The sequence below is a fragment of the Ochotona curzoniae genome, unplaced genomic scaffold (assembly GCF_017591425.1).
Source record: "Ochotona curzoniae isolate NIBS_2020 unplaced genomic scaffold, NIBS_Ocur_1.0 contig_3255, whole genome shotgun sequence".
Taxonomy (NCBI): Eukaryota; Metazoa; Chordata; class Mammalia; order Lagomorpha; family Ochotonidae; genus Ochotona; species Ochotona curzoniae.
The window spans coordinates 3,023,292-3,031,170 of NW_024465777.1; positions in this window are offsets into that span (position 1 = coordinate 3,023,292).

A 7,879-nucleotide genomic window follows, 5' to 3' on the forward strand; every position below is an offset into this window, starting at 1 on the left:
GCCCCTGCAGCAGAAACCTGGCACATGACGGGGAGTGAAGACTGACCACAGCTTCTGGGATTTGGCTGTCCAAAACTCAGTTGATTTTACATGTGAGATGTTGCAGAGCCGAGTATAACATGAGGAAAACTGTGTTGATTGCCACACGCGGTGATGTTGATTGCCACACGCGGTGGCCTAAAGATGGCGCCTGGCGGAAATAAACACGTCAGCAGGAGTAGCTCCTGTCACGTACATTGGAGAGTATTGCGCAGGCGCTTGCACATGCGCTGAGGGCTGACGCGTGAACAGCGGCGTGATCAGCGCGTGCACAGGCCTCTTGCCCTATCCAAACTGCAGGATTGGCGCGTGGTCTAGAGGCTCACCAATAAGCCGCCACTTGGGCGGAGCCACCCCCGATAAGAGCGAGAGCACGAGCTGGGTCGGGGCCTTCCTCTTCATCATCTTGGTGTGCACAATAAAGACTACCGCGGAAGACTTCACTCGCGTCTGCCTCTTATTGCGGGTCGATAGGAGCGTGGGCGTGACAAAACTGGAGAATTAAAAGGGGGATATTTGACACCAGGAACCCAATGGGTGATTTGATGATGCTTCAGCAAGTTAGGGTCAAAAGGGAAAGGAAAATGTCTCAAATGTTAATTTCAGGAATTAACAGTCCTCAGAGGTTTGGTTTGGTTTGGATTTAAACCTGAAGCATGGACGCAGTAACCAGGAGCTTGCGCTTCCCTGTTCTGAGGCCTGAGTACATGCTTCGGACCGGCTGGGCCAGCATGTCTGCTCCAGCTCTCCGCCGGGGGATTGGGAAGCTGCTTTGTCTTGACTTGGAGCTCCTTCAGCGTTGTGCTTTGCAGCACATGCCCATCCTGTAATCACAGCAAATGTCAGGTTAGATGACTAAAAGGCATCTAGATTTTATCTAAAATACAATTCACGTGCCATAAAATCACCATTTGGGGCCCAGCGTGATGGCCTAGTAGCTAAACCCTCACCTTGCAACCACCGGGATCCCCTGTGGGTGCCAGTTTGTGTCCCAGCTGATCCACTCATCCAGCTCCCTGCTTGTGGCCTGGGAAAGCAGTGGAAGCCTTGGGATGCTGCACCCACATGGGAGACCCAGAAGAAGCTCCTGGCTCCTGGCTTCAGATTGGCTTAAGTTCCAGCCATTGTGGCCAACTGGGAAGTGGACTAGTGTTCTATCCACTATCTCTTTTTATATACCTGCCTTTCCAATAAAAGTAATTTTTTTTTAAAGGTTACCATTTAAAGCTGTTTTTTTTTTTTTAAGGTTTTTGTTTTGTTTTGTTTTTGGAAAGGTAGATTTACAGAGAGGAGAGACAAAATGATCTTTTGTCCACCTCACCTTGACATTTGCCAGGAGGTGCTACATCCTGGGTCAGCCCAGCTTGCCCCCGTTTCCAGCTCATGCAGCCTGTCCCATTCCTGCCAGCCCTAAGTCCCAGCCTTAAAGTGAGCTGGCTGGTGTTGTGGCCCAGCCCATCCTGTCCTGCACCCATCCTGAATTCCATGTCTACCAGTGGGTGCTACAAGCTGGCCCAGCCCAGCCCGCTCTCAGACCTGACCCAAACGTATACTGGTGGGTATCATAACCTGGCCTAATCCAGACTGCTCCCAGCCTCGGTTCATACCAATGAGGACTGTGTCCTGACAGTTTCCCAAGCTCCTTTATCAGGTCACTTCCCAGTGGCAGATCTTGTGCACACCAGTGGGTTCGTGGCCCAGCCTGGCTTGGCTCACCTGTCCTGGCATTCACTGGCAGGTGCAGTGGCCTTGCCTAATTGGTCCACACCCATTCTGGCTCTTACTAGTGGGTGCTACAACCCAGTGGCCCCACCTGGTCCACCCCTATCCCAGCTCTCATTTGGTTCCACAGGTGCCAAAACCTGCCTATCCTATACCCACTCTGGCTCTCCCATGCACCAGTGGGTACTGGTGCCTAGCTCAGTCTGGCACACTCCAGACCCAGCCCGTGCTCATGCCAAGGGATGCTGCAGCCATGTCTAACCAAGTTTGCTGCCCCAACTCCAACTCTCGTACTTACCAGTGGGAACTGTAGCCCAGTAGGGACATTTCTCTTAGTTCCCCAACGAGGCCTGCTTCCAGCCACAGGTATTGCACATGCCAGTGGTTGCTCCAACCCAGCCTGGCATGGCTTTTGTGAATGCTGGTGGATACTACATCCTGGCCCATCCCTGTACCCAATTCTTGGGTGCACCTGCAGATGCTGCAACTTGGACCAACCTGGCCTACTCTGAACTCCGGTTCCCATGAGTGTTGGTGAGTTCCATGGTCATGCTTAGCAGTCCCGTAGGGATGAGTCCACAAATTCCCCCATAAACTACGCCATGACCCAGTTCTCTTATACTGGTTAGTGTCATGGCCCACGTGCTAACCTGATACTCAATGCCAGATACCATAGCTTAGTCCTGCCGGGCAGCCCCCAGCCCTAGTATTCGTGTGTGTCAATGGGCTGTGATCAATGCCAGCTAGCTGAATCCAGGTTTCCCACAGGGGCAGGTCCTGATCTGACCCAGACATGTCTGCCGGCTTACCCCTCTCCAAGCCACCCAATTGCAGCCCCTCGTTGTCCTGCAATTACAGTGGCTCCCCCCAGAAGTTGCTCCTCACCTGTAATGTACTTCCTCAGTGGTCCTGCCACCCATCTAAACTTCCCTCCAGGACAATGCACAGCCACCATATCTGGCTGGATCAGCACGTGCCCCAAGCCTAGGGCACCAGCCGCCTGTCTGCAGTCTACCGCCTATTTATGCTTCTATTAGAATAAAGCTGCTAGGGAAGATTTAAATGTAATTTGATGGGAAGGTATATTTTCTTTAAGATTAATTATTTTTTTTTTAAGATTTATTTATTTTATTACAAAGTCAGATATACAGAGAGGAGGAGAGACAGAGAGGAAGATCTTCCCTCCGATGATTCACTCCCCAAGTGAGCGCAATGGCCGATGCTATGCCGATCCTAAGCCAGGATCCAGGAACTTCTTCCAGGTCTCCCGCGCGGGAGCAGGGTCTAAAAGCCTTGGGCCATCCTCGACTGCCTTCCCAGGCCACAAGCGGGGAGCTGGATGGGAAGTGGAGCTGCCGGGATTAGAACCAGTGCCCAAATGGGATCCCGGCGTGTTCAAGGCAAGGACTTTAACCATTACGCTATTGTGCCAGGCCCAGGTGTATGTTTTCATAGAGATACATACACTTCCTGGAGATGCTTATTCCTCAGTTTCAGCCCAGCTCTGGGCCTTGCAGTCACCTGGAGATAGATAGAAAATCTTTCTGTCTCCTCTCTGTAAATCTGCCCTTCCACTAAAAATAAATGACTCTTTAAAAATATGTACAGCTGAGTCAACGGCCATACCACCCTGAACGTGCCCGATCTCGTCATAAAAATATGTATAGCTGAATATCTGTGTTTCCTAAGTTATCTGTATTTTTTAGAGCTAGCTGCTCAAGCAGAATCATGTGGGGATCATTTAATATAAATCCCTGACCCATCAGGCTAAGGTGGCATCTCCCAAGAAGCATTTTTTTTTTTTTAAGATTTAATTTTACTGGAAAGTCAGATATAGAGAGGAAGATATTCTGTCTGTTGACTCACTCTCCCAAGTGGCCACAACAGCTGGAGCTGCACTGATCTGAAGCCAGGAGCCTCCTCCAGGTCTCCCACACAGGTGCAAGGTCCCAAGGCTTTGGGTCATCCTCGACTGCTTTCCCAGGCCGCAGGCAAGGAATTGGGATGGGAAGCAGGGCTGCTGGGAATGGAACTGGGGCCCATTATGGGATCCCGGCGCTTGCAAAACAATGGCTTTAACCACTAGGCTACCATGCAAGGCTCCCCCAGGAAACATTTTTATTTTTTTATGATTTCTTTTGGTTTTTGTATTAAGATTTATCTGTTTTACCTGAAAGTCAGAGAGAGATAGAGAGACCTTGCATCTGCTCGTTATTTCCCCAAATGGCCACAATGGCCAGAGCTGGGCCAGTCTAAAGCCAGGATCCTGGAGCCTCTTGGGTCTCCCATATGGGATCAAGACCACGAGGCCTTGGGCCATCCGTTGCTGCTTTCCCAGGCCGTTATCGGGGAAATGAATTGGAAGTGGAGCAGCTAGGACTAGAATCCAACTCCCATGTAGGATGCCTGTACCACAGGCAAAGGATAAGCCTGCTACACACTGCGTTGACCCCTACAATTCAATTTGTAAGATTAACTATTATTAAAGTACAATCATTTAAATGTGTGGTGTTAATCAACAAAGTGAAGATACAGCCAACAGAATGCAAATGCATGCAGTCAGGATAATTGCTTGGTTATAGGGCAGTTCCCCATTTTGGCAACTCCCTGGCAGTTCTGAGGATTCCAGGCCTCCAGCTCATTCACACTTGCTCTGTTCTGTCAGCGTGGTTCTAACCCCCCTGGTGGGTGCTAAGTGTCAGCTCACTCAGCATCACTTCTGGTGCTCAACACTTTGAGCTGATTGATAAATGCTGGTGAGGCCTAATGCAATGGCTCAGTGGCTCAATCTTCATTTTGCAGGTTCCAGGATCCCATGTGGGCGCTGGATTGTGTCCCAGCTGCTCCACTTCCCATCCAGCTCCCTGCTTGTGGCCCGGGAAGGCAGTGGAGGACAGCCCAAGCCTTATGGTACCTGCACCCATATGGGATTACCCTTCCACATCACTGCACCAGTCCTCCTACAAGCTTTTTGGTAACCTTCTCTTACGCAGCACACGATGTTCCTGTATAAATTGTCTCTGGGTTACTTACACATAATCCCTAATGTAACCCATATGGTGTGTAAATATTTGTTACACTGTGTTGTTATTTAGGTAATAATAACAATGTCTGGATATATTCAATATGTATACATTTTTTTGTTTGCAGTAAGATGTGGTAGGCTACATCTGTGCAATGCAGAAACTGCAAAGAGGTGTGGCTATTGTAAGAACAGGACCTTTCTGGTGTAGCTTGTCACCCTGGCAACCTTGGTGAGCATAAAGTCTGTCGGATTGTTTGCCTTCTCAGGATTTACTTACAGAACTCTCCACCCTGGGATCCAGGAGTGGGTTGGCAAATCTGACAGCTCACAAATGGTGCTACAAGTAAATCCTGGTGTGAGCGGATGGCATTTATTTCAGGGAAAGCGTGTATATGTGTACTGGGCTGCAATGTAAAACGCATTTGTAGACCCAGCACAATGGCTCAAGTAGTCAATCTTCTCCTTGCAAGCACCAGCATCCAGTATGGGTGCCGGTTCGTGTTCTGGCTGCTCCACTTCCCATCCAGCTCCCTGCTTGTGGCCTGGGAAAGCAGTAGAGGACAGCCCAAAGCCTTGGGACGCTGAACCCACCTGGAAGACCTGGAAGAAATTCCTGGCTTCAGATTGGCTCAGCCATGGCCATTGCGGTCATTTGAGGATCTTTCATCTTTGTCTTTCATTCTCTCTGCAAATCTGCCTTCTCAATTAAAATAATAATAATAAAAAAAAATCTTAAACAAACGAACAAAACATGTGCATGGAATTCTCAGTATTCAGGGTCTAGTCCACCATGTATTTTGTGTCCTTTAGGGGGTGCTGTGGTGTCCTGGAAACGTGAAGGATCCAGGGGTGACACAGGGGTGCCTCTTGCAAGTGCTTGACTGTTTTTTTCTCCATCTGAATGTAGGGAAGCAGGGCTCCTTGGCTTAGCGGTTAAGCTAAGGCTTGGGGCACCTGCCTGGCTTGGGGTTCCCACTCTGGTTCCCATCTGGCTTCCTGCTAATGTGCTCTGGAAGGCAGCAGCTGATGGGTCAAGTACCTGGTCCCTGCCACCCATGTGGGAGATCGGATTCAGTCCCTCGCTCTGGGCTTAGGCCTCACCTAGTCCTGGTTGTTGGGCACTTGGAGAGGACTATCGGATGAAGAGCTAATTCATTCACTCTCAAATAAAACTTTTAAAAAAAAAAAAAAGATTTGTTTTTCCAGCCCAGTACAATAGCCTCCTGGCTAAAGTCTCTGCCTTGCATGTGCTGGGATCCCATATGGGCTAAGGTTCCTATCCCAGCTGTTCCACTTCCCATCCAGCTCCCTGCTTGTGGCCTGGGAAAGCAGAAGAGGACCGCCGAAAGCCTTGGGATCCTGCACCCACATGGGAGACCCAGAAGAAACTGCTGGTTCTTGGCTTCAGATCAGCTCAGCTCCAGCCATTGTGGCCACTTAGGGAGTTAACCAGCGGATGGATGGAAGATCTTTCTGTCTCTCCTTCTCTCTGTATATCTGATTTTTTATATATATATCTGATTTTCAATAAAAATAAATAAATCTTAAAAAAAATAGAAAGAAATTAAAGAAGCAGATACTTAGTCCAGTGATTAAAGCACATCCCACATCGGAGTCCCTGGGTCAGTTTCTGACTCCAGCTTCCTGCTGAGGCAGCAGCTTGGGCTCCTGCTCTCTCCGCGAAGACCTAGATTATCTTCCTGGCTTCGGCCTAGTCCAGCCTGTCATTGTGGGCATTGGGAAAGATGCCTACAGAGGAGAACTGATGGACCCGTGGTCCCAGCCTCCACCCCAGTCACCTTCCTGCCAGCCAGCTGTCGGTTCCATTGGAGTGGAAGGAAAGGCCAACGTGAGGAGGTTGACCAGGTGCCACACACAGGGCAGAAGTAGCTTTGCAAGGTTTGTGTTGAGATGGAGGGGTAAGCCACACCTGGACCAGATTGGGTAGGAATGGCCTTAGAAGCACCGAAGCCCAGTGACCAGGCGCTGCCCAGGGCACACTCAGCAGAGATGGGGCTTGGCAGGGCAGGCCAGTCTCGGGGCACTGAGCCCAGCGTGCTGCCGGGAACCACCTGCACCAGGAATTGCCGAGGGTGTGCCTGGGCTCAGGTCCCCTGGTTCCTTCCCTACTTCCTGCTGCTGTTTTCTGTTCTCTATGAGCAGTGTCCTTCCTTGTCACATAATGTCCAATTCCTTTTTGGATTTTTTTTTTCAAAGATTTATTTATTTTTATTGGAAAGGCAGATTACAGAGAGGAGACACAGATCTTCCATCCACTGGTTCACTCCCCAAATGGCTCCAACGGTTGGAGCTGAACTGGTCCTGAACCAATCTGAAGCCAGAATCTTCTTCTGGGTCTCCCACATGGGTGCAGGGTCCCAGGGCTTTGGCCCGTCCTCGACTGCTTTCCCAGGCCACAAGCAGGGAGCTGGATGGAAGTGGAGCAGGTGGGACACAGACTTGGGCCCATACTGGATACAGACACTTGCAGATGGAGGGTTTCTCAAGTGAGCCATTGTACCAGCCTTCTCTCTTTCTGTCTCTACCCCTCCCCCTCTCCCCATCTTTTTGGATTTATGAGTGAATTTAACACAATGTTTGTCAGGCCCAACTCAGTGGCTCAATTAGTCCTCCCCTTGCAAGTGCCAGGATCCCATATGGGTGCCGATTTGTGTCCTGGTTGTTCCACTTGCCATCCAGCTCTCTGCCTGTGGGCCTGTGGAAATGGTGGGGACGGTCCATATCCTTGGAATCCTGCACCCCCATAAGAACCCAGAGGAGAGCCCAGCACGGTGGCCTAGTGGCTAAAGTCCTCGCCTTGAACACGCCAGGATCCCATATGGGTATCGGTTCTAATCCTGGCAGCTCCACTTCCCACCCAGCTCCCTGCTTGTGGCCTGGGAAGGCAGTAGAGGACAGCCCAATGCTTTGGGACCCTGCAACTCACGTGGGAGACCTGGCAGAGGTTCCTGACTCCTGGCTTCGGATCGGCACACTTCTAGCTGCTTGCGGAGTGAATCATCAGATGGAAGATCTTCCTCCCTGTCTCTCCTCTCTGTACATCTGACTTTGCCATGAAAATAAATAAATCTT